This window comes from Ceratotherium simum, chromosome 9 (assembly GCF_057802395.1).
Source record: "Ceratotherium simum simum isolate JZ-2026a chromosome 9, ASM5780239v1, whole genome shotgun sequence".
NCBI classification, from domain to species: Eukaryota; Metazoa; Chordata; class Mammalia; order Perissodactyla; family Rhinocerotidae; genus Ceratotherium; species Ceratotherium simum.
In genome coordinates this window covers 54,779,158-54,804,729 of record NC_141908.1, presented here as the reverse complement: position 1 = coordinate 54,804,729, position 25,572 = coordinate 54,779,158, and the positions used below count along the sequence as shown (strand labels likewise).

At 41.5% G+C, this 25,572-nt stretch overlaps 1 long non-coding RNA gene across 3 annotated transcripts in view; it reads right to left on the bottom strand.

Annotated features, from left to right (window-relative positions):
* Nucleotides 1-3,152: 3,152 nt before the first annotated feature.
* LOC147916308 (uncharacterized) overlaps nt 3,153-25,572 on the bottom strand; it is a 78,818-nt gene continuing 56,398 nt past the window's right edge. The window contains exon 3 of one of the 3 annotated variants that reach the window (XR_015553222.1): nt 3,153-3,846. This is a non-coding gene — a long non-coding RNA (uncharacterized LOC147916308). Of the gene's footprint in view, nt 3,847-17,219; nt 18,811-21,236; nt 21,549-25,572 lie in introns of those variants that run through there. The other 2 variants (XR_015553223.1, XR_015553221.1) reach the window with 2 other exon arrangements.

The following is a 25,572-nucleotide window of genomic DNA, read 5'->3' as shown; positions in this document are numbered from 1 at the left end:
AAACTTTTAGCCGAAACTGCACGTGATACATTGTAGGTGTCCTTATATATCAATAACATTGATTTGAACAAGTTGAATCAAACCCACAATTAGAGTGAAATTGGCAACACTAATATGTGTTAATGATAGGTGGACCATCTAATTTTGAGAAATAGTAACGATTAGAATGCAGCCTTGAACGCTTCTATTGGACGTATTAGTGAACTTAACCTTACTTCTGGTTTTGGCTAGAGTAATACATACTTGGTAAAAGGAGCTCTTTTTCCGAGTTATAAATTGAATATTCTGTTACTGCTTGAAACCAAACTACTCAATGGATTGTTTTCTAGCTAAAACAAGGATGAACTGCCACCTCTAATTTGCTTAGCTGTACTTTCTTTATATAATCACTTCCACCTACATTTCATTGGCCAAAGCAAGTCATGTGGCTGCTCTGGAGGCCAGTGCGGGTGAAGACATAGAATTCTCCCATGAGGAGGAGCACCACAAGCTGCAAGGCCAAGCCTAACATCTGTGGGCCGGGGATGTATAATCCTTTCCCAGAGAGGCAGGAACATATTTGGAATATTATAAAATCTACCTTAAAACATGATTGCATTTTTCCCTTCAACCTTTCAAAGATCTTCAAGAGAAGACTTTTCTCAAGGCTAAAAATCCTCCATTCCTTTTGCTGTTTTCTAAGACATAGTTTTAAGTTCCTTTCCGTTCTCTGAGCATACTTCACCATGCCTGCATTTGCCAGAAGATGGCAGGGACTGTGTCTGTTTTGTTCTCCACCAGATCCAAGGAGAGTGCTAGAAGGCACTCAGTGTATATTTATTGAATGAATAAAATGTTCCTTTTAGGTTGTAATCTGGTCCATGCAGGTGCAACAGCAATATTGCCACCCTCATTGTAGACCTTGCACATCTTTTAATATAGCTTAGAATCATGTTGTAACCACATGACCCTACCAACTTGTTCTGACTCCATTGTTGACTACAACATTTTCTGTAGTTATTGTTTTTAAATTTTGTTTCCCTCACATATTATTGCATGATTGGTTTTTTAAACGTATATGCAGACTTTGACATTTACCTTCTTAGTAACATCTTATTTCATTCAGTCCATTCATCCAGCCTGTCAGTATTTTCTGTGATCCTGATTTAGTCACCTAGTGTGTTTAGTGTCCTTCTCATAGGTGTTATATGCAATCGTACGCAAATTAGGTGAGTTTGCCGTCCACGGCTTTGTTCAAGAAACTGAAAAAAGCAGCGCAGCAAACATCTTCCAAGAAATGTTTTGTGGCACCCTCAGACATGTGCTTCCAGTCTGCCATCAATCTGTCGTCGGAAACAGTGTTCGTAGGGTTCCCCAGACACGCAAACCCGCGTGAGCCCACAGTACTGCAGGAGCCTGACTCCACCTCCATCACCTTCTACCTGCTTCTTGACATGTGTGAGCCCTGGCTTTCTCTCTAAATAATGGGAGAAGGTGCATTGGAGACGGCAAATACATTGGATTCATCACAATAATGTCTGTGAAATGCTTAACTCCAGGTCTGGTACCTGGTAGGTGCTAGAAATACGTGTCCTCCCTTTTCTGCTACCTCAAATGTCCTATTCACGCTCTTCTTGGATCTCTTTTCACTGGTTCAGAATTAATGGCAAATTTACTGAGCCTTTGATTCAAGTACAGTCCCTACACCCAGAATACCCACTCTGGATGTTGAAACATATATATAAACCCCCACTCCCTGAATTGTCCATTCTCAGGTAGCGAGGAATCTTGGAAAAGTTTTCAAATTCACATAGATACAAAAGCACATGTATGTATATAATCTTAGGAATATCTTCAGAAACAGCCCTGGATATTTACCTGGGAAACTAACTTACAGTTTCTAGAGATAAATATGCAAACTAACTCTAATGATACTTTGGGGCTACACTTTTGTCTTTTCGTTTTTATATTCTCCTACCTAATTGTATTTTGCTCAAGCACATCCAAATTAGTTTGAGTTGGGTAACAGAGGGAAACACAAGAGTGTTTGTCTCTGAAAAGCCACAACCTGGAAAATCTACTTATAGCTAATAAAGAGAAGCTTAGATGAGAAAAGAGAGGGCTCTGGGGATTTCAGGATGTTTCCCTTCTCTTTTCTTGATCTCAAATGTGAAGTTCATTTTAACCTGAACTTCTGACACATTTTTACTAATGAAATACCTACATATGTGCTCAGGACTGAACTGAAGTAGTAAATTTATGGTCTAACAATTATTCTTCACTTTAACTGGATGCGGAAGAATGCCCGAGTTTTAGTGCATCAAGGACACTGCACATCGGTTTAAGTACCATTTTATTCGTGCTGGGTTATTCAGTCATTAGCCTAGTTAAGGTCCTTCTTCTGCTTGGGCTCAAACCCCACAGCTGGGGCCAAGGACTACGACGCATCCTGGGTCCCAGTGATAAAAGTGCTTTAAGATACTTTGGCAGAAAGCCGCAACGTACAGCTTGAGACAAAGGCTGAAACATTTCTGGCTGAAAAGAAAGTGCAGGAAATAAGAGGGCTGGGCCGGGAATTACCCAGTATGAAAGATTTAGGCTCACAGGGAGTCACGCGGAGAAAGAAAGCGGAAGGTGACTGGCTCCAAGCACCTGAGATAAGGGCCTGGAAGAGTGAGGAGCCAGGGGCGGCTGACAGGCAAACCCACCTGACCAGTGGGGGTCAATCCTAAGCGCTTCTAAGATGTCAGGCCTCAAATCCCTGCTGTTTATCAGCCATTTCCTATCATTTTATTATATTATTTTGTGCATATTGCCATCCCTCTTGTGAGAAAAAACAGAGTAGGAAGAGCTATAGACCGTGTCAAAAAGTCTAAGTCAGATTACAGTTGCTCAAAAACAGCCCTTCATTGTATGGTAGTTGAACTTCATAAATTTGGACTCCAGGAACTCAAAATTTATTAAAATGGAGGCAGAGGGCTTCCTGGTGTATTTTACATTAAAAAAAAGAGAAAGTCTCCATGAAACAAATAAATAATGGAAGTGGGTTTACATATCAACCTCATTAGGAAGGTATGCTGTTCCCAGTATTTCAGAAGCAAAAATTTACTCAAAAAGTTATCAGTATGCTAATTAAAAGACATTATTATCTATTCATTAGAATAAGTCTGTAAGCATCCTTACTTTCAATAATTTGTAAGCTTCTGTCTTTTATTGGGTGTAATATTTTTTATTTTATAGGATAGTTCTTTTTAAATAGTCCATAATTCAGACTAGGCTATCCATCATTAGTCCAAATCATTAAATATTTTTATCTTACACTAAAATGTCTATTGAGGGGTTTATAAACAGACCATTTTAAAAGCTATTTGGGATGTGGCCGTTCCTATTTAATGGAATAAATATCTGTCCATGGAAATGGAATAAATACATTTTGTATGGAAATTATTCCAGAGAATTTAAGAGATTATACTAAGGAAGAGGCACTAAAAGTGAGAAGAATGAAACAGGATGGGAAGTAACCCATGTCGAGGTTGTGAAATAAACCTGCTAGAGAATTGGTGAGAAACCATATATTATACAGTATTTTGGTAACTTAAGAACGTACCAGAGAAAAGGAAATAAACTACCAGATGAGAATGAGAAGAACAGTATCCCTAATAGTACCGTCAGTTAAAGTGAATTTTAGGGGAAAGTATTTAGTCACAGACCTGGCTGTTTCCTGAGATATCACATTGCAGACTCCATTTTCATCCTGAGTGATGGAGTGCAGACGAATGGTGGCAAGGGATCGAGAGGATTATATAAAGCGGAGCTATTGAAAAGCTCAGTGCAGAGGAGATGTGTTCCAGTTGTCCAGCATCCATTCTGGAGACGAGAAAAAAGTAAAGATGACTTCATACCCAAATGCTCAAGTCAATGCAAAGTGTGGGATAAGCTGACAGTCAAAGCCTCTGTTCCTTGTTGGGTGAATAGTGAACCATATGTGATAAAATCAGGACCAGATGGCCCAAAAGCTAATGCCTCCACTCCTCTGGAATATGCGCATGTGTGTCTATATATATGTATACATGGCTGTGGCATAGCACATAGGGAAGAACCACCATTTCATCTTTTTATTATGTAAAACTTCAAACATTCACAAAGTAAACAGAATAGTAAAATGAACACCCAGGTACCAATCACTCAACTTCAGTCATTATCATTATTCTGCCTTCTTGCTTCCTATCTACCTTCACTCATTCCCTATCCCCTACTCAGTGTTTTGAGATAAAATTTACATACATCAAAAAGTCTGAACTCTATAATTTTGACAAATGGATATACTCATGTAACCCACATCATCATTCCATTTTAAGCCCCATGGTTTTCTACAGGGATCAAGACTGAATTACTTGGGTCTCATTTTAATGTCAGACTGGCCAGCCCAATGACAATGGCTTAGATTACATGAACACTTAGTAGTGGATGTGTTGAAGGGATGGTGGGATAGGGAGGGATAAAAAAATATATGTATCCTAAAAAGATCTGAGGAGCAGTAAAGGAAGGAAATGTACCCTGCAAGTAAAGAAGTTGGACTTGAATAGTCTATGAAGGAAGATAGGCAAGCCACGAGAGAGAAGAGATTTCATAAATTCATGGACTCCACGAGGAAAAGAAGAGACTTCCTACTTTTCACTTTTAGACGGCAATTAGAGGAATCCCAAAACAGGGCTTGAGAGATTACCTTGACCATCGGTGTTTTGAAGCTTCTCCATAGCCTGTTGAAAAGGCCTAGAATGAAGCTTTGCTCGTGCTTGGCACCAAGCCTTCAGTGCATGTCTCCCCTCTGTCCTACACCCCCAGCTCCCTCGTCATGGGCACCTTGCTTCTTTCCAGTGTGGCTTCCTGACCTGGTCGTGTTTTTGATCATTATTGACATTCCTATTGCCTCTCAAATCTTGGCATTTGAGGAAGATAAGGCACTAGCAGAAGCACAGTCCAGGAGAAGATCATATGCCCACTCTCAGATGCCTTCTCCCTCTGCCCTTTCTCAAAGTTTCTTTCTGCACCAATTCCGTTTTTAGGGCAGTTGTCTAACAGGAAAGACCCATTTCTCTTTTCTACACAGTGCTGTTGAAGCAAACTGCTAGAGGGGATGCATCAATATGCTGCATCGTTTCCTGGTGAATTTCACCACCTTCATTTTTTTTTTCTCTGGATTGCATCTACATTTGTCAGATGATTGCTGTGTCTTAGCTCCAAGACTACTCTGGTGATTGGTTCTCAGTTCTGTGGCTTGGAACTATACTCAGAAATCTATTCCAGATGGCCCCTCATCTGCTAATCTCTAGCTCTTCTCCTCTTCCATTTGGTTCTGGATTGGTGGTATGGACCAAAGACCAGATTCAGCAATAGCTTCTTGCTTGATGGTAGACAAAGGCAAGAAAGTTTGAGCAAATGACTATGAATTAGTATAGCAGGTGTAAGGGCAGGAGACAAGACCATTTTTCTGTTGATAGAATAATTTTCGAGTTTTTTAAAGGCATCTTGTTCCCATGTCTGTTGGTCTCCCCAGAAGAATATGGTATGGTAAAGCTTTAATATAATGCCCCCTATTTTCTTTTTTATCCAAAGAATGCAAATTATGTCAAGTTCAAAGACACAGTATTCTATTTTTCTCAAGGTAGTGTCTTGTTTTGTAGCTTGATGGAAAGTGAGCTTTAATATATTTTTGGGGAGTGAATGACCAATATTGATCGATGAGGTGCTATTCATTCTTTCATTCATTTTTATAAGCTCACACATTTGGTTATGAATATTAGATTTGCCCCATAGATCTAATCATAGCACCTAAGCAGCATTTTGGAGGCTAACTACAACCAGTGGAAGTGTATTTAGAACAACTTTGGTTTTCTTCAATAAACTCTCATTTAACAACTTAAATTTTAGAAGTTGACTTAGAGAATATATATGTATACATACATTATATATAATATACGAGCACACAATTATTCTTAGAAAAATGAGTTTCTTTATTTTTGTATTCCTCCATAAAGTTCCAAGAATTGCTAGAATTTGCTAAATTGATGTTTATTCTACCCATGTATTTTGCTTTTTGATGTTTGGTTTTGTTTCTTCTCCTCACCCCCATCTCCATCCAGTCTTTGGCTTTCTAGATAAGAAAACCCAACATTTCTTGGTACATAACCACATAGAAACTCTTCTAGCTCCTTGGCTATTTTAAAGAAAAATCTGGCATGTTTCTTTGTTCTATTATTCTTTGTGACTCTCGTTGAGCAATCCTGAGGTTTTGTTTGTTCTTAGTCATTCTTTCCTGCTCCCAGTGCTTGAAGAGTACAATCTGATCTTTGCTGAACTTAAAATACATCTTTTTTACTACTCAAGTGATACTTATCTTATATTTTTTGCACCGCTTACATGTTCCTCTTTTTTTTCCTCCACAAGGATTGACTTTCATGGTTCTTAAACCTCTTTAGTCTTTATGATATTTCCTTGTTTCCTCCTTAAAAAAAAATCTGGTATCCTCTGACTACTGGTGGCTTGATTTCTGATGGTTTCACTTCATATGAATACACAGCACTAAAGTGCTTTTGAATTGTGTATGAAATCCATGTCCAGATTTTTAAAAAATAAATTCACCAGATATATGCCTTTAAGGATCTGCTTTATTTATTTCTTCCTGCAGCTGAGGACCATAGCTGGTTTAGTTTGGGTCCATGGGAGCAAATGAGCCTTTGAGTGTAAAACTGTATGTCATTTGGAACTGAGCTGCTTTCACACATTTCAGATGCAAAAATGCAAAATGATGAAAGCCTGGCATTGGTATAATTGCTGGAGGTAGAATTGCTGAGCTAGCTAAAGGTTGAAACTCCAAATATTCTGCAGCTAAATTAATCCCCTCATTTATTTCTACCTGGATTTCTTTTTTCCTCCTGGGCACTAAAGCCGTTTTCATAATGTGCAGTGATACCTGTAACCTGTATATTCTTATGTTAAATCTGAATCTATCCAGGTCGTTGTTAACAGAGAGCAAAGTAAACATATCTTGGTAGTGGTAAAATAAGTTTCAGCCAATCAAATCTTTGCCCAACTTTAACAGTAGCAAAAAATATAATTGCTGTGCTTCTAGCTTAGCAGTATCTGTGAAAATGTGTCCAAAATCATGATTAAAGTCTTGAATTTCTCCATCTTTGGAGGAATCTCTCATCTTGAATACATTCTGCAGATCTGTTTAACAAGAAGAATCTCTAAATCCAGCCATATTATATTCAGAAAAACTCCTTTCCTTCCACAAGACTCCTTGATTTTTCTGGAAGAGAAATTTCAGAGGGAAGTTGGGAGGATCTTGATGTTGTTGCAGTGGAAAGAGGTCTTCTTGTCCTCAAAAGAAGAGAGCCTTGCTGCTCAGGATGCCCCGCAAAGCAGGGATGGTACAAGGAAACTCCAGTTTTCTCTCATGGTGTGGATCACGAGGACAACCCTCCTAAGAGACATGTGGTCACTGGAAGAGTTCACAGCTGCCTCATCCTGTGCTCAAAAATCCATCCCTTTAAAGGAAACAAGGATGCTTTAGTTAGCACCAAGTCCACTGTCTTTTTTTTTTCTTCTGAATAAAGAAGCTGGAAGACACCGTGGGAAGAGTGCCATTCCATTTTCCTTTCTTTTTTTTCAAGTATTATACCCTGCAGAAATTGTTTAAGAACAATTTATCCTTAACCACTTCACCCTCAGAGGTTGCCAGCTTCAAGGTCAGGTTTGGCTTGGTTTATCAGTTCCAGAAATGGGATTCTAGCAGGTCAAAACTACAAGAAGCGATCTCAACCACGGCGCTCTAGTTCTGCCTTTGTGAATTTGGTAGGTCCTATAAAATCCAAGGAGGAACCGGGCTGCTGGAAGCTGGCACCTCCCTTTCATTCAGGCCGATTTCCCATGAGGGGACAGGGCCCCGCATGGAACTGCTTTACGGTGTGTGCGGTAGTTGTTTACTTTCATTCATGTTTCATTAACTTCTCCTCTGAGGGGTGTCCAGCTTTTTTTACTATGTTTGTGTTGTTTGTTGCTACTGCCAGAGTGTAAACTTGATATACACTTTGGTTATGTTTATGGGCCTGAGCCGCTCAGGACTATAGTATTCAAAACTCCCTGGCCTTCTTCCAGAAGTTTGCTTTATAACCTTCACAATGATATGAAATGAGCTCCTAGAAAACAAAACCTTTCATTCAGACAGCCGTGTCAGATCTCGGCTCGCTTTTGCTTTTCTCTTACAGCGGATACCAGTGGATGGCGGATCTTCTCACGTGGGGGGTCCGAGGAAAATCCCACATGATTGACAGAGGTCCACATCAGGTCACTCAGGTCAGACTTGACATACGATCAGGTGAAAATTCAGCTCCAGAAACTTGGAGAAGACCTCAGCTCCGGAAACCATTTTTAAAGAAAATTAAACTTTCTGAATGGTTTAAACACATGTTTTTAATACTTGTTAAATGTCTTTTCTTTCTGGAAAAGACATGCTTCAAGAAAATGAAGAAAAAGATAAATATTTGGCCAAACAATCTTTTCTACAAATGCCGCTGGGTAAAAGCAAATGAAAATTGTACTTATTATCAGGCTGGACTCTGTTCTACACCTGCATTTTATTTTTCTTTCTTCTCTCTTTATTGTGTATATAACAGTTTGCTTCATATGATTCTTAATTAAATATTTAACAGCACACAACAGTGGAGGTTGGGTGACGTTGGGCTGTGTTTTACTGCAGTAGCTTAATGTGTATATTTATACTTTGTGGGGGTGTTTCAAACCACATAGAGGGCTCCCTTCCGTGCAGAGAACTGAGTGCATCTCACAGAGAGGACTATGACCTCTGTTAGCTCAGAGAACCAACCTGCTGCAGGGCTAACACGCAAACCCTAACGTGTCCCAATTCAACTGCTTCCTTAGGGCAGAGCTCCCTTTCGCTCAGTGAGAAAGGATGCTTTGTTGCTTTGTCCTTCCTTTTAGAAAGCCTGATTTGTCTCTGTATAGAGTGGAAGAGGGGGATAGAGATGGAGGAACAGTCTACAGCAGGCAGGGCAAAAATACAGTTGATTATTGGCAACAGGGAAATTGTCATTGACCTAGAGTGAGTCACAGAGTAGCCAGCTGGGCTTGAGAAGGACTTGGCAGCTTGCTATGTGTGTGGTGGTACGTTGCGGTTGTGAGGGTGTCAAGGGGGGAAATGCCAAGGGCCTTTAGTTGGCCCAGGGGATTCAAGAGCAGGTCATTAGAGAGACGATTTGTTCAAAGGTGAGTCGGCATTTGGACAGGGAGTGTCCTTTCTGCAAGATAACTGACTGCAGTGGTAGAGCTAGAGGGATGTGTGGAGAGGAAACTGAGGGGCCTTTCCCTGGATACAGGGGGAAGAGCCAGGCATGAAGTGAGGGTGCCAAGCAGAATTCCCTGTCACCTTTTGCCGAAGTCTAGAGCTGTGGTTCCTAAACTTATTTAGGTTGTGGACTCATTGAGAATCTGCTGAAGGCTTGCTATGCAACTTCACTCTAGAACTGGGTTTCTCAACCTTGAACTAGTGACGCTTTGGGGTGGGTAATTCTTTTCCGTGCATTGTAGGATGTTTAGCAGCATTGCTGGCTTCTGCCTACTAGAGGCCAGTACCCACCCCCCCAAGCTGTGACACCACTACTGTGTCCAGACATTGCCAAATGTCTCCTGGGGGAGGGGCAAAATTGACCCTGGTTTGAGAACCAGTGCTCTAGAAGTATATAAATATATCCAAAATTTCCAAGGGATGAGGGTTTGCTGATTCTTGAAACCTATTCATGATCCTCCCTAGGGTTAATAATATTAAAATATCTCTAGCACCTCCTGTTCTGACTTATCAGAGAAGCTAATTCTCTATTGTTATAGAATCATGGGTCTAAGAGCCACAAGGGGCCCACTTACTCTACTAACTTTCTGAAAGGTATGGAGAATTTTTATCCATTAAAAACAGGGGGTTCATAAAATTTAAATTACTTAGCTCTGATCGCACTTAAATTACTTACTGATGATATTATGGGGTATGAGAACCCAGATTCCCTATCTCCTGGGACAGATATATCCTTGTCCAGTGGTTCTAGGCTACCAGCCTATGAAACTTGGGTGAAGTCACTGTGGCTAATAAGTACATCATTAGACTGCATTGCCTTTTTCTCCCATATTTCTCTTCCCTCATGTTCAACCCAGTGGGCCCTCAGATGTGGCTGCTTTTCTACCAGGTACCCCACACACAGAGGTGAGTGGAATTCTCAATGAATTATAGGGACTGCTCTGTTTGTAGCACTCCAAGGCAGCATTTCCTACAGGAAAGCAGGCATTGTTGTCAGTGCATTGTCTGTGGGACTTGCAGGTGAACAGAGACATCTAGGTCTGTTAATGGTGAGTAGGTAGACGCCAGCTGTGTATTTGTGGCATGCTTTCTGGGATAGCCTTGATATAAGAAGTCAGATATGGCCAAGGGGCAGGTACGTGTATGTCTCTCCAGGTGTGGATATTCTAGAGTCACTTACTGTCTCTTTGACTGAGTCTATAATACTTGTTTCCCTGTGAGGAGTTGAATTGATGACCCTAGTAAATGCAAATGCTTATGTTTTGTGCAATGCAGATATTTTCTGAAAATAGTGTTTTATTCACTTGGGTTATTGCCAACTCTCCTTCAAGAACGTGGATACTATATAGCAGTGCTTAACAGTGGTTGTACTGCCTCCAGGTGGGGAGAAGGGGGGCATTTTGGAGATGTGTGGGGGCAATTTTGGTTGACACATTGATTGGGGGACACTACTGCCATTTATGAGCAGGGGCCAGGGATGCTAGATATTGAAGATTTGTGCCATGATCCACATGAATTTTGAATGTCTCACAAGATCTATTTATAATTTTTTGAACTTCAAACCTAATTCCATTTAATAGAGAAGCACAAAGTAGTTTTGCTCAGTTTTAATGATCACTGAAATTTCCAGGAATGCAACTACCATTTAATTAAGAAGACATCATCCTTTTTGTTTGGAAATTTACAAAGAATTCTTCATTTTCGAAAATCATGTTACTGATGGCAACTGCTGATTTCAGTTACTGTCATGCAATTTATATGTATTAGTCTGCTTTGGAGTAGTTATATTCATGATAATTCTGTGTGTGTTAATATAAATATATAAATATATATGTGCATGTGTGTGTTTACACATATGTATGTATGTCTATGTGTATGCATATGTATATTGTATATATATGTATATCAGTTTGCAATTACAGTGGAAGGACTACCATTTCAACATAGGTCTCCAACTCATAACTATTTGGAATCATAAGGAAACACTATGGTTCTCATCACAGAGTATTATTTTGTAGCTATCAACTTTAGCCAAATAGTCCACTGTGAATTTACATTTCTCTCTAGGCAATGTGAAGATTTGCACAATTCTTTCCGTGGAGCCAGACCTTCAGCTTCAACCACATCGGACAACAAAGCAGGACATTCTGACGCTGAAGGAGGAGAACAAGAGTTTCTCCAACTCAGTAAGAGGAAGCTCGTCTCTATTTTTCCAAGCATCTGTTTCTGTTTCTCTCTCTCTCTCTCTCCTCTTTTCCTCTCTCTCCTCTTGGCTCTCTCTCCTTCGATCTATGCCGGGCATGTTCACATGTCTCCTTCTTTTCCGATAGTTTTCCAATTTTCCATCTCCAAGCAGATGACCTGTTCATGTGAAATATCAAAATTACGAGGACAAGGTTCCCACAACTCTTACTTTTTTCAGAATGATCCTCCCATTAAGTATTCCTTACGTTATTTTTTTCCATTTAAAGTTGCTTAAATTTACGATTATCATCCCCATTGGTCTTGGAGGAGTAGAAGTTCTTGGACTCCAGAGCATAAAGACCTCTACATTTGCCATGGATACCTAACCCTCTCTTTATATAAGATTTTCTTCCTACTTTTAATGACTCCTTTACTGGCATCATTAACTTCTCCTGGATCTAGTATCAGCTATGATTTACAAAAAGATATGCTCAAATAAGATTACTTTTAGCTGACAATTGAAATGACCTTTTATTTCTTAGCTATTTCTCTAGAAAGAATAAAAACAGTTCACTTTATTGATTGCTTACTATATGTCAGGCACTGTTCTGAATTCTTTATGTGTATTGTTTTATTTAATCCTCATAGATAACTGCATGAGGTAGATTCTATTATTATTCCCATTTAGTAGATAAGGAATCTCGGAAAGGTTAAATAACTTGCCCAAGATATCATAATTAATAAGTGTCCTTCTCTGTCCATCAAATGTAAGTTATTTAATACCCTAAATAGAAAAGCATCCCAGAGAAAAATAAATTGAGAAAGCATAAGACTAAATCCATCACCAAGACATTCCCTCAGAATTGTGGTTGTGATAGGCCTAGCTTTCCCCTAAATGTTGGCTTGCAATCACATTCTCATTACTCATATCTAAACTATATATAGCACCAATATGTCATCTGGAGAAGAATGACTATAACAGTTTATGCTAACAGATTTCAGTGTATGTCTCTTTTTACTTTGATTGCTGTCCTGTTTAATTGGTAAATTATTCCTAATCAGAGAACTGAAAGGAATAAATTTAAAAGCAAGTTACTTAGTTTCTCTGAGCCTAGATATCTGATCACAAACATATAACCTTTTTCTTTCTTTATATTGAGGGGCTAGAGAATGGAGAACAGAAGCGTGGATGACTATAGTTATATACTAATAATGCCAATGCCATGGTTTTAAATTCTTGCATGTAGGTTGTCTTTTCTCTGTGCTTTTACCCCAGATTATGCCCTTAATCTTGGTCCTGAACCATTGATCTTAAGAGGGACCAGAGGAGAGGGCAAGTCTATTTCTTCTGCTGAAAAACATATCTAAGAGTTGGACACTGAGTAGCTTAGTTGCATACTGTCAGTTGGTACTCAGCTCCTCCCAGACTTTCTATTTTCTCGTATTTTGGGGACTGGAAACCTGCTCACTACATTACTCACACCCCTTTACAAGCTGGGTTCTATTGGGTTCTACCAAAGAGAGGCACTCAGGTGAGACGAGAAGATGGCAGGAAAGCAGAAGTCATTCCGCCTTAGGCAGCAACGTCGGTGAGAATGTAGGCCTGTGGTTCTCTGCTCAGTAGTAGCATTCAGTGGCCTACGTGAGTTCACGGGCTCTGAGCAACACAACTTTTGCCTTTCCCTTCTCTAGTCTTAGCATTTTCTTGCAGTTACATATTTTTGGGTAACCCTTTACCTTTTCTTATTTGTACTTCCAGCCCTTCCAATATTTTTATATTCTCTGTATTAGATCTCCACCTCCACTCCCATTTGAAATAGAGTGGTTCTATCCTGGCTTGGACACCAACTTGAAAGTAGGTACGGAGGAATTTATAAGAGCCAATAACATTGTCTTCACAGATAAAACACAATTTGATCTGTTGGCTGAATTTATTTATTGTAACATGAAAAGAAATTAAAGATAGTTTATATAAGGTAGAGTAATGGTAAGTAGGCATGTGTAATGTATCTAACTGGCCCGAGTGGATTATATCCTCAGAACAAAAAGGATTGCAATAAAACAAACAAGCAAGCTAACCAACCAACCAACAAAAGGAAAAAAGCACCATAAACTATTTTCACTAATAATATTGTAGGTAGAAGTGTTGGCATTGTTTTCTGAGATTCTTCTAGAGCATTATGTGATAAAGCAAATGAATAATTATGTTGGCATCACTGTGTATCAACTTTTTCAGAGTGGAAAAAAGGAGTTACAGATGTAAGATCCATGAGGTTAAGTTAAAAACTCTGTAGCCTGGAATTGCGATTGGAATTAACATTTTAAACTCATGAAGTATCTTACCTTTAAAAATATATTTCCTAGCTTTATCCACCCAAAAGGCCTAGAAGCAATGACCAATCCATCAGCAATGAGCACCTTTCGTGCACAGATTGTCATCTCTTAATATAATTTCCCACTTTAAAGAACCAGGGATTCTTGAAGAAATGGTTGATTCTAGGTCTGGGGTAGAAAAATGTGCAAGATGATCCTATGTCACAAAATATGAAAGCTCTCAAAGACCCATCTTGTGTCAAAAAAACTCAGGTGCCAACTTGAAGAAGTTTTCATTGGCTAACTATGGGTCAAATTGTATATCAGTAAGAGTAATAACTGTAATGGGTTGAAACACATAAAATATACTTAAATAAATGAGATTATAATAGTAATTTAAAACAGGAGACATCATTCACCACCTTTGGAAGATGCCAGGGAGCCAACTCGTATAGTAGATGAATAATTCTTTTATTCTGCCTTTCTTATATGAGCTGTATCTCACAGTAACCAAATAATTGATTAGAGGAAATTCCTCTTTATAAAAGGATTCCAGGTAATAAAAGAAGGAAGGATAGAATTAGAATATCACTTTTTTGTTCCCTAATAAATTAATGGATCTAGGCAGTGATTATTAATGACTGCTAACATTACAAAAAGAGAGTGAACCAGATAGTAAGTTGAAATACACAATACCATCTTTAACATACTCTTGGTTAAAAAAAATTGAATCTAAAGCTAATAAAAAAAAATTGAATCTAAAGCTAATAAATCTGCTAGAACTAACTATCAAATTCAGAGAACAGAGGAAAATGTTAAACTACGCCATGGAATGAAGTCAGCAAAATCCAGACTGTGGGTTTTGACACATAATATATAATGTGGATTTTGACACACATAAATTGAAGGAACAAAGAAGAAGTTGTGGAGGGAAGCCTATAGATTAAAATAGACTTAAGAAATATCAAATAATTGCAATGTAGAGTCTTATTTGGATCCTGATGCAGACAAAATCATGAGACAATTGGGGAAATATCAATACTGACTGCATAATTAATTGTATCAGAGATTATTAATTTTCTTTTGGTTCAGTAATAATTTTGTGGTCATATTTTAAGAGTCTTTATTTTTTATAGATACGTATTGAAGTATTTTTGGAGAAATGATCCCTAAAATTTGCTTCAGAATGATCCAGGGAAGGGGGAGTTATGGGGATACATTTGAATCAAAATTGGCCATGAGTTGATAATTGTTGAAGCTGGATGATGAGTACATGGGGGTTTATGACATTACTCTCTCTGCTTTTGTGTATGTTAGAAATTTTTTATAATGAAAGGAGGAAAAAAACGTGGAGAGGCCTAATAGAAGATCTTAGCGCCCTGGTTTCAGGAAATTGAAGGCCTTCAGTTGTCAAGGATTGCTGCCTACTATGAATTCCTCAGATATTTCCAGGTATGGAGACCACATCAGAACTTAAATATGTTTCAGAGCCCCACTTTGTGCCCTTAATCTTGAAAGATATGAAGAGCTAGGAGCCTCAAAAAGAGTATATCTCCAATTGCTGCTATAACAAATTACCACAAACTAGGTGGCTTAAAAACTGTGTTAAAACCCACAAATTTATTATCTTATAGTTCTGGAGGTCAGAAGTCCAAAATGAGTCTCACTGGGCTAGAATCATGCTGTCAGCAGGACTGCATTCCTTCTGGAGGCTCTAGGGGAGAATTGGTTCCTTGCCCTTTCTGTGTGTCTACATTTCTTAGGCCCATGTCTGCATCAGTCTGATCTCTGCTCCTGTCCTCACATCTCCTCCTCTGACTCTACTGCTTTTCTCTTTCACTTATAAGGACCTTTTTGATTACATTGGTCCCACCTGGATAATTCAGGCTAATCTCATCTCAAAATCCTTAGTCACATCTGAAAAATCCCTTTTGCCATGTAAGGTAACATATTAAAAAATTCTAGGGGTTAGGATGTAGACATCTTTGGGGGGACATTATTCTGCCTACCACAAATAGAAGTGAAAAAGTTGGGAAATAGGATTAATAAGGGAAGGTATATCAGTAGGATTCAGCCAGGAAATAGGAACCATTCTAATATTTTAAACAGAGGACATTTAATACCGAGTATTTGTTACACAAGAGGTGGAAGATCTGAAAAGCCAAACAACATACAGTAAAGTACCCCAGAGGTTAGCAACAGCAGAGCTACTATTACTTCTAAGATGGGAAGAGCACCGGAAGGAGGTGGTGTTACCAGAATCCAGATGCTGGGGCTATTTTGTGAGAATCGTGGCAGAGGTTTCCCAGTGGAAATTGGGAGCAAGGAGATATGGACTGTCTGGTAGGAAGCTAGAGTCCCAGAGGAGACATGGGAATAAGTGGGTTCTTGTGATCTGTGGTAGTTGCATTCTATGAAGTCACCGTGAACACTGAATTAGTGAATACTGAACCATTGCTCCTTGGGGAAGTACAGGGTTAGGTTCCTGTGAGCCTCTGGTCACAACAATTTCCTCCACCAATCAATACACAACCTTGTTTTATGTGTGTTTCTGTTCAAAGTCACCTTACTTAATATACATTGTTGTGTCATTAACATTGAAATCATGGCACCAGCACTATAACGCATGCCTGAACGAAGCTTATCTAATACATGCATTTTCTCCATAAGATACATTACAGCCTACTTGTACTTAGGAACACCCAGACCGCACTTCCGCAGTATGCTTGGGGGCCATTTTAAACAGTGAAATCACTGACAAGAAGCACGAAAATGAGAAAAACATGGCACTAAATACACTACGAACAGGACACATTTACAGTATGAAAGCTGAAATAAGAAGACAGAGCGTTGCCTTGTTTGACCTCAGCTGGGAACAGGTGTGTCAGATGATTCAAATTTTTCACTGCTCTATGCATGACCACGAATGACCATGAAAGGGCCACAAGTATCGATTTTGGGGTTACAAATAAATTTTAGTAAGTAGGCAAGTTTGCAAATATGGAATTCATGAATAATGAGGCTTGACTGTACTTCCGCAGACAGATAGGTGGAGGAATACCCTGGATTCCTCCCATCTCCCACTTTCTAGTCTTCCCCCAGGGTTTTCTTTGGGTAAATAAGTTGCATGGAAGTCTGGGAAACAGAGTTGGCAGGAGAAGGATGGAGAACACATCTGACTACCAAGAGACGACGCACAGCACAAAAGGTTTACAGGACTAAGATTTGGTGGTGAAAGAACTTAATGAGAAGCAGTTGAGGAATTTAATGATTGCCTTTAGATTTACAGACCTTATTATAGAGAGGATGATGACAGGCTGTTTTTAATTTCCATAGAAACAGTATCAATTGATTTAAATTAAAATTGAAGCTATAGATGGAAGATTTATGAAAACGAAGTCTTCTACCTGTAAAGACTGAGAGATCTAAAAATACTTTAGAAAGGATGGATGAGGAATTCCCTTCCTTAGAAATGTTAAAGGGTCGGGCACCTATTTACCATTGAAGTTATTTGGTGGCTGGCCTATCTGGAGGTAGGGGCATGCTCTGTGGGGTCTGAGCTGGCCCTCGCTATAATTCTGTTTATGGTTAATATCACCTTGAACTCTGGAGAGTGGCAAATGCCACGGCAGCTGCCTCTCTGTCTTGGGTCTGAGAAAGGACAAAAATCCTGTTGTGGCAGAAGGGTGGTGAATAGAGAGCAAATCAACAAAAAGATCATTTCATCACAGGGCTGGTGGCTTACTTGAGTAAGTGATTTATGACACAATGTTTTTATTTGATCTGGCATTACAGGGATAAATTATTGAGTGCTAATTGTATGTTGATAAGCTGTTCCTGCTTGAATTTATTCCTTCCTCAGTTTGTGTTAATTGGGGCATATTGGAACAGAAGGGGAATGGCCCACTTACTGCCTGGTTTGGTTTACGCTGTTGCTAAAATGCCGAGTTGTAATTGTGTCTTTACTGTTTTTTACGCTAAGTGAATAAGGGAGCTCCTACCAGTGGACTTTTTTCCTTCCCATTAATGCATATTTCTTTTTCTCGTAACTGAAATGTTAAAGAATAATATCACTCCTATTTACTTGTTCAAGTTTACTCAACATGCAGCAGAAGGTGGGGTCAGAGGTGGACTGGCTGAAGGCTACAGAATTTTACATGCATATTTTATCATTTGAAATTTAAATCTTTTTCAGATAAAGCCACCATGGGGTGGGGGGAGGTAAGAGGGCAGGATACGGAATGTCTCCTGCATAGGTGGCTTTATCTCTGACCAATCTCTCTCTCTTTCTTTCTCCCCTCTGTCTCTTCTTTCTCTCTCTGGCATGAAGAGACTTAAGTGGCAATGGAGTGTGAGAGGCCAGCAGTGAGAATCTGAGTGTGCCATGTAGAAGTGTAGGTGTGGATGGCGTGAGGTGGTAACTGCCAGATACTTGGGTCTTGTCTCTCAAGGGTCTCTGTAATAAGCACTCAACTCCAGGCAAGTTGAGTGAGTCCAGATTTTCAGAACTCAATACAAACAAAAAGCAGCAAACGACCAGCAGGATTATAAGTAGAAAAGCTTAAAGGGTTGAGATTAAAGGAAACCATCAATGGCAGAGGAAATAGTAATACTCCAAAGAGGCACGCCAGATTCCGGGGACTTGAGGGCTGTCCACAGGAGTTATTGCACACGGCCTGAGGGGAGGCTGGTAAACACTAATCCCAGACACAGATTCGCTCTCTGCCTTGGTTTTATGAATTCTGCTGGGTGTGGGCAGGTGTGTACCTGGCTGTAAACCAGAAAGAGGTGGACCCTGCAGGTGCCAGGAGCTCCGGGCTATGGCAGGGACGGTGGGTGCCGCTCTCCAGGCCTGTTCCTGGGACTTGAGTCTCCTTCCACCTCTCCACACTCTGCTGTAACTCTCCTCCCTCTCCTAGTGTTGTTCTTAGAAGTCACATATAATCTCTTTCTTCTGGCTCTTCTCCCTCAAATCAAAATAGAAAAGAGTTCCATTTAAGTCATTGTTCATGCAGCTTTCCTAGTCAGAGTAGAAGGAAACTTGCTGACCTCTGTGTAGAGAGAAGAAGGAGGATTAGGTGAGTGTAGTTACCTAAAGATACCTTGCTCTGTAAGCACTGAAAGAACCTTGTAATTGGGTAGTTTACCCACCAAATTGCTCTCCAGGTGTGGATGGTAAGGGTGGAGTCATGCTGAAATTTCCGGGAATAGCTCTAGTTCATTGATAAAGCCATTTTGGCTGTTGGCTAGTTAATTAAAACAGGGGTCATAATTACAGAAAGATTAGTGAAAATGTCACCATAACTATGATGTGCTTCCTCGAGGAAGGAAAACCAACTAGGTGTTGGCAGTGCTAGTCTCACTGCTGGAGCGTTGCGTGTTCTACTAAAGCAAGCTGTGGCCTAGCAAGCCTTCGTAGAGCTCACAGAAAGTAATGGAAGGAGAGCCTGGGAGGAGACAGAGCCCTGGGTTCTAGCTTGGGTTTCATTATTGACATGACTCCTGCTACCCTTTTCCCAGCAGTCTGGGGACCTCCCAGAGAAGATTCTGGCACCTGGGGAGCTGGTGCCAGGAGCTGGAGCCTCTAAGGAACAGGACTGCTGGAGTGCTGAGACCTGGAGGGGAAGCCATGCCAGCATTCAGAGGAAAAAGCAGGGGTTCAAGTCCCAGAGGCGAGGGGCCCAGGTGGGGTCCCAGAGCTGGATGCCAGACACTGGAGTCACCTCAGTGTGCATTGTCAGTAGGTCCCGTGCCATGTCAGTCTCCAGGTCCCCACCACCAAGATTAGCCAATGGCCATTGATAGCTTTAGACTTAAAGTAGGAAGCTAGAGCGAGTGGGGAACCTAAAGCCCATCCAGTGTAACTCAGAAAGGTGAAGTGATTTGTCCAGAGTCACACAGCTGGAGGTGGCAGAGCCAGGACTAGATCCAGTTCTCTGAACTCCCAGCAATGCTGTATCTGTTATAACCTCCAGCCCACCTGTTGTATGCAGGTCCATTCTGACCTTGGGTGAAAGGGATGCTGAATTCACCCCAACCAACCAAACAGGGAGACAGGAAACTAAAATGGGATTCCAGAGTTATTCAAACTCTGTATTAAACTGTTTCCCTATTTTTTAACTGGGTCAGGTAAGAATTATAGGTGATGCTGACAAAATTCTTGGGAAAAAGTGGGTAGTGATCACTCTAGTAAAGAGAAGGTTGTAGATAGTTTCTGCTCTATAGAGCTGAAGGTTAACATCAATACAAACTTCTTTGGTTTTCTTGGTAATTCTTAACCTTCTTGATTTGATTGTCTGCCTCCTGGGCTGCTATGGTTAAGATCTGGCAGGTGTAAGTTTGCCCTCGATCTTGCTTCTTTGAGCGTGGTCCCCAGACCAGAGCGTCAGCCTCACCTGGGAACATGTAAGACCTGCAGATCCGTGGGCCCCACTCTGGGCCTACGAGATCAGAATCTCTGGGGATGGGCCCAGAAATCTGTCTTAACAGGGCCTCCAGGTGATTATGATGCACACTAAAATTTGAGAAGCCCTGAGCTAGAATAAAAAGGGGGTGTAGAATAAAAGAATACAAGAGGCCGTACAAAGCAATGGTTCAAACTCTGACAGTTACTAGCTAGGAAACCTTGGACAAGTGACTGTCTCTCTGTACCTCAGTTTCCTTGATTTTGAAATGGTTGTGTCTGCCTCACGAGGTAGTTGGGAAGCTCAAATGAGATAATGCAGGAAAAGCCTGCATGTAGCACCTTGCCCATGTTTATTGGGTAGTCAGTCCATTTTACTTATTAGTCTTATGATTATTACAATTTCAGATGTCTGTAGCCCTGGCAGCCCACAGTGCAAGTTCCAGACCCTTCCTCGTGCACTCTCTCTCTCCCATGCTCTCTCAGAGCTTCCACAGCTCTGCGCAAACTTTGCAGCTACTGTGGGGTGAGTGCTGTGGGACTGGCTTGAGGGGGTCCTCCTGAGCACCTTGAAGAATGCATCTCCAGCCCCTCACCGGTTCCTGAGTGTCACAATGAAATCAAGACAGGATTAAACCATATTCAGTCCTATTTCTTGCCAAGGAAAACAGGTTGTGGGAACCTCGTATTCTGAGCCAAAACTCAAGAACCGTTAACCACAAGCACGAGCCTCCTTAGGCAGAGAGGGAGGCCCAAATCTCAGCATTGGAACTGCCCTCAGAATTCCAAAGTGTCTGGCTGGGCTGGGTTGGATGATCCCACCCTGGCCATTCCCTGGGGCTACTGCCACCAGCATCCACACAGCCACTTTAGGAGCAAGAGGCCAGCCCCCTCTCCTGAGCAGCCTGTCGCACAGAATACAGACACAGGAGTGGCAGGCTGGAGCAGCAGCTGCCGCCGCCTCCCTCAGGGCCACCATAACGTCTCCCAGGGGGCCAGCCCAAGCTTGGATGAGCCTTGGAAAATTAGTGAGCAATTCTGACTGGTTTAATTTTTCTCTCCTAAGAACTTGAGAGACCATGTCCTCTTAATCATCTTTTGAGACGAAAGACAAGAGAAAAGAGAGACATTCAAGAAAACGCAGAGCAATTAATCTGTTCATTCATGTTCAGTAAATGACTCTGTGCTCCGAGTACATTCATCCCTTTATTCTACAGACATTTCTTGGGCACCGCTCTGCATGGAGCACTGGGGACACCAGGGTGGATTAGGAACATTTCTGCCCTCAGGAATTCTGCAAGCCTGTAGGGAGAAGGAGAGGCAAAGGCTGTTACCATCAATGAGCATTTACTGTGTGCCAGACACTGGGCTATGTGCCTAATCCTCACAAGAACCCTGTGAGGTCCGGATTCTTACTCCCATTCTACAGATGGGACATTGACACAAAAGCCCTTCTTTTCTTCACTCTACCATGCTGCCTCTGTGGGGGCGTGCTCGTTCATCACTAGTGCAATGAACAGGAGTGTGAAGGACCATGAGAAGGTGCAAGTTCAAAGGACCCCTGGCAACTCAGAGGGAGAGAGATTGCTCCTGGCTGCCATGTGGGCCTTGAAGCAGAGTCTAAGGGAGAGCATGGGCCTGGGGAAGCTGGTGGAGGAAAGTTTTGAGCAATGCTCTAGGCAAGGCTGGGGAAGGGGCGGGATGGGCCAGGCGGGCCCTGAGTGGTTCTGTTTGCCCTGAGTATGGGCTGCAGGAGTCCACTGTGGGGAGGCAGAAGCATTAGGCAGCCATTATCTCGGGTCAGGCCTTGCCCTCAGCGTGATCCTGGCCAGTAGCCAGGACAAAACTTGGAATGTACCTTGCACTTCCAGATGAGGGTGCAATAACACCTTGTCAACATGTTACACTTGGTTTCATTTTTATCACCATCACCTCCCCACCCAGCCACATTGATTAAGTGGACACATGCATGAAGTGCTTGGCATAGGCTCAGAGCAGGTCGGAGGTCACCAACACCTCTCCTCACTCAGAGCCTCCCCCTTGTCCAGGCCAGTTCGTAGCAGCCGCCTCCTGCAGCATCACCTGAGAATGTCAGGAAGGAACTGGCACTCGCCAAGAGGTGAAAAGGGTCCAGGTGCTCTGACATGCATTGTGTACCCTTGCCAGGCAGTGAGATGATTCCCACTTCATGGATGTGGTCACTGAGGCTCAGAGAGACCAAGGGGTGAAGGACCCAGCTGGTGCAAGTGGAGCATGCTCTTTCCAAAGCTGGTGCCTTAGGAGCTAAGGGGGCAGTTGACAGGTTTCTGGGGACAAATAATAATCTGTGATAAATTTAGTTGATTTAAGTTAATCTATTAAAAGTTAAACAACTTTTATCATCAAAGTTGAGACCATATTGATAAGGGGCAAAACAGACTGGATACTGCCGTCAGACAGTCCTGTGTTCAAACCCTGAGCCCACTTAGACTTTCTGTGTAAATTCACCTCCTCCGAGCATTTCTTTCTTCATTCATAAAACCAGAATAATAGTACATACTCTATAGTGTCATCAAGGTGAAGTGATACAATTTATGTATAGTATGTAGTCCTGTTCTTGGCAAATGAGGTCTTCTCTTATGCCTTGTCTTTTCATCTAGCAAATGCTTGCTTCCAGATTAACTGGTTTGGACATAAAATATTGACCATTTTGATCTACTCAGCCAGAGTATTATTTACTTGAGATTGCATGGGTACCCAAATACCTTGTTTCATGGCCAGGCAAAAGAAAGCTAAGATAATTAGCACAAGGCATAGTTCTCCTCCAAGAATGCCAAATGACCTAAGTCTTCATGGTTAGCCCTTTGAAATTGTCTTGGTTTCATGATTTCAGGGCCCATGGAAGTTCCATGTGGCAGAGATTGGCTGGTACCAAACTTTTTCCCTTTTCCTCTCAGCTAGATTATACTTCCCATTCTCCTTCATAGTTAGGTGATTATGTGACCGAGTTCTGGCCAGTGGAACATGAGTGGAAATGATGGGGCTGTGGAATGAGGGTGAAAAACGTGGCCTCTAAGAATCTCCCACAAATCCTCTTCTCTTCCCTCGGGTGCTGCTAGAGAGAGGATCCAGTGAAGGACTCCAAGGCTATGGAGCCCCTAGGTGGAAGGAACCTGGGTCCCTGAATGACTGCATGGAGCAGAGTAACCATCCCACCCAAAAACTGCATTGGGCTATGAGTGAGACATACACTCTCGCTGTGTTAAGCCACTGAGATTTGGGGGTTATTTGTAATAGCAATTAGCCTGCGCTAAATAATACAGCCTGCTTGTGGCTTATAGCAAGATATTTCCAGCCACCATTAATGATCTCTCTAAATGGCCCTATAAAATCAAATACCCTGGGAGGGGTAATATATTTCTTTACATTAGCATAAATTAATTTATACGCTTAGCCTGCCAGGTCCAAGCAGGACCCTCCAGATATATGGCACTGTTTTTGATTGCAGGTGTGGCTGAGGAGGGAGATGGCTGGTACAGTGGTTCTCAAAGCATCAGTATCACTTGCACCTTGTTAGAAACGCAAATTTTTGGGCCCCATCTCAGATCTAGCAGATCAGAAACTCTGAGAGTGGAGCCCAGCGATCTGTTCTCACCAGCCCTCTGGTGATTCTGATGCATCAGGCTAGTATCTGAGAACATTTGAGGGAGGAGGACTGCTGGAGACCTGGAGCTCACGTCTGGGGAAAGCAGAACAGAGTCGGGTTCATAGCAACTGCTCCCACGCAGACCAAGGGCACTGAGTGAAGGGGACAAGGGGAGAGGGACCAAAGATGAATACTTTACAATGTTCCTCATGGTTCTATCATTGACTATGGCACAGAGTTTAAGAATTTGGCTTGTCATTCCATAGAGGATTAATTACTACACCTGAAGATTTAGTGTTAGCCTGCTGGGGCTGCCATAACGAAACACCACAGACTGGGTGGCTTAAATGATAGAAATTTATTGTCTCACAGTTCTGGAGGTTGGAAGTCTGAGATCAAGGTGCCTGCAGGCTTGGTTTCCTCTGAGGCCTCTCCTTGGTTTGCATATGGCTGCCCCAATGCTGCCTCTTGACACGGTCATCCCTGTGTGTGTGCACACCCCTCCTGTCTCTTTTTGTGTCCTAACTTCTTTTTCTTGTAAGGACACCCGTCAGATTGGATTCAGGCCGCACCGTAACGGCCTTATTTTAACTTAATCACCTCTTTAAAAGCCCTACCTCCAAATAGAGCCACTTTCTGAGGTACTGGGGATGAGGGCTTCAACGTATGAATTTGGGGGTGGGGACACAATTCAGTCCATAACAGCTGTAGAATCTGGAATATTAAATTGATTTTTTTGTGTGTGTGTGAGGAAGATCAGCCCTGAGCTAACATCCGTGCTAATCCTCCTCTTTTTGCTGAGGAAGACCAGCTCTGAGCTAACATCTATTGCCAATCCTCCTCCTTTTTTTTTTTTTTCTCCCCAAAGCCCCAGTAGATAGTTGTATGTCATAGTTGCACATGGAGTATTACTACCCTCTTATTTTCCTGTCCCTCTTGGAACTCCCTCGAATAATCCTGGAGGCAAAGATAGTTACATGCTAAATTTAACATATAGTTTGGAATAAAAAGCTTGCTCCATTTTATTCCAGCAGTGAAGTGAGAATAGAGTTAATACTTTGGACAATAAGTTGGCTGACTGAAACTAGATCCAGATAAAAATAACGAAAAAGTAAATAGGGCCTGTTTTAAATAGGTTTCCTGTGCCTCTCCGGCAGCTGGAGGTTCATTCGTGAACGAATGTAGAGCGTTTGGCAAACAGGATCTGCCAAACAACCTTATCATCTGGTGGAAACTTGTCTTTGGTCCTGAGTTGATGACCAGTTAATGCCATGGTAAATGGGAAAATACTTTCCTTGATATTTTGGTCTTTGGAAATACACAGGAAGATACTTTTGTTAGGATAGAAAAATGAGTTTCTCCAAGATGCTTTTGAGACAGTTTGGTTCATTAGTAAGCTCTGGTAATAATCTTAAATGATAGCTGAGTAATGCAGCAGGAATTATGTATGTGGAAAAATAGAATGGAGGCAAAAGAGATGGGCAACTTTTCTTAAAACTCATGTTTCACAAGCTCATATGTTTTTCCCAAGAGAACTCTTCAGCATGTCAGGGGACCACGTTCTCTTTCATTCCGCATTCTCTATTCATGAGGGCCTCCCCTTCCCTCTACTCCCTACTCTTCATATTAATTAGCAGGGGTCATGGATTGGGTGCCCCCGCTGCCAGGGTGAGCTTTGCCATAACAGCTTCAGGTAGTCTA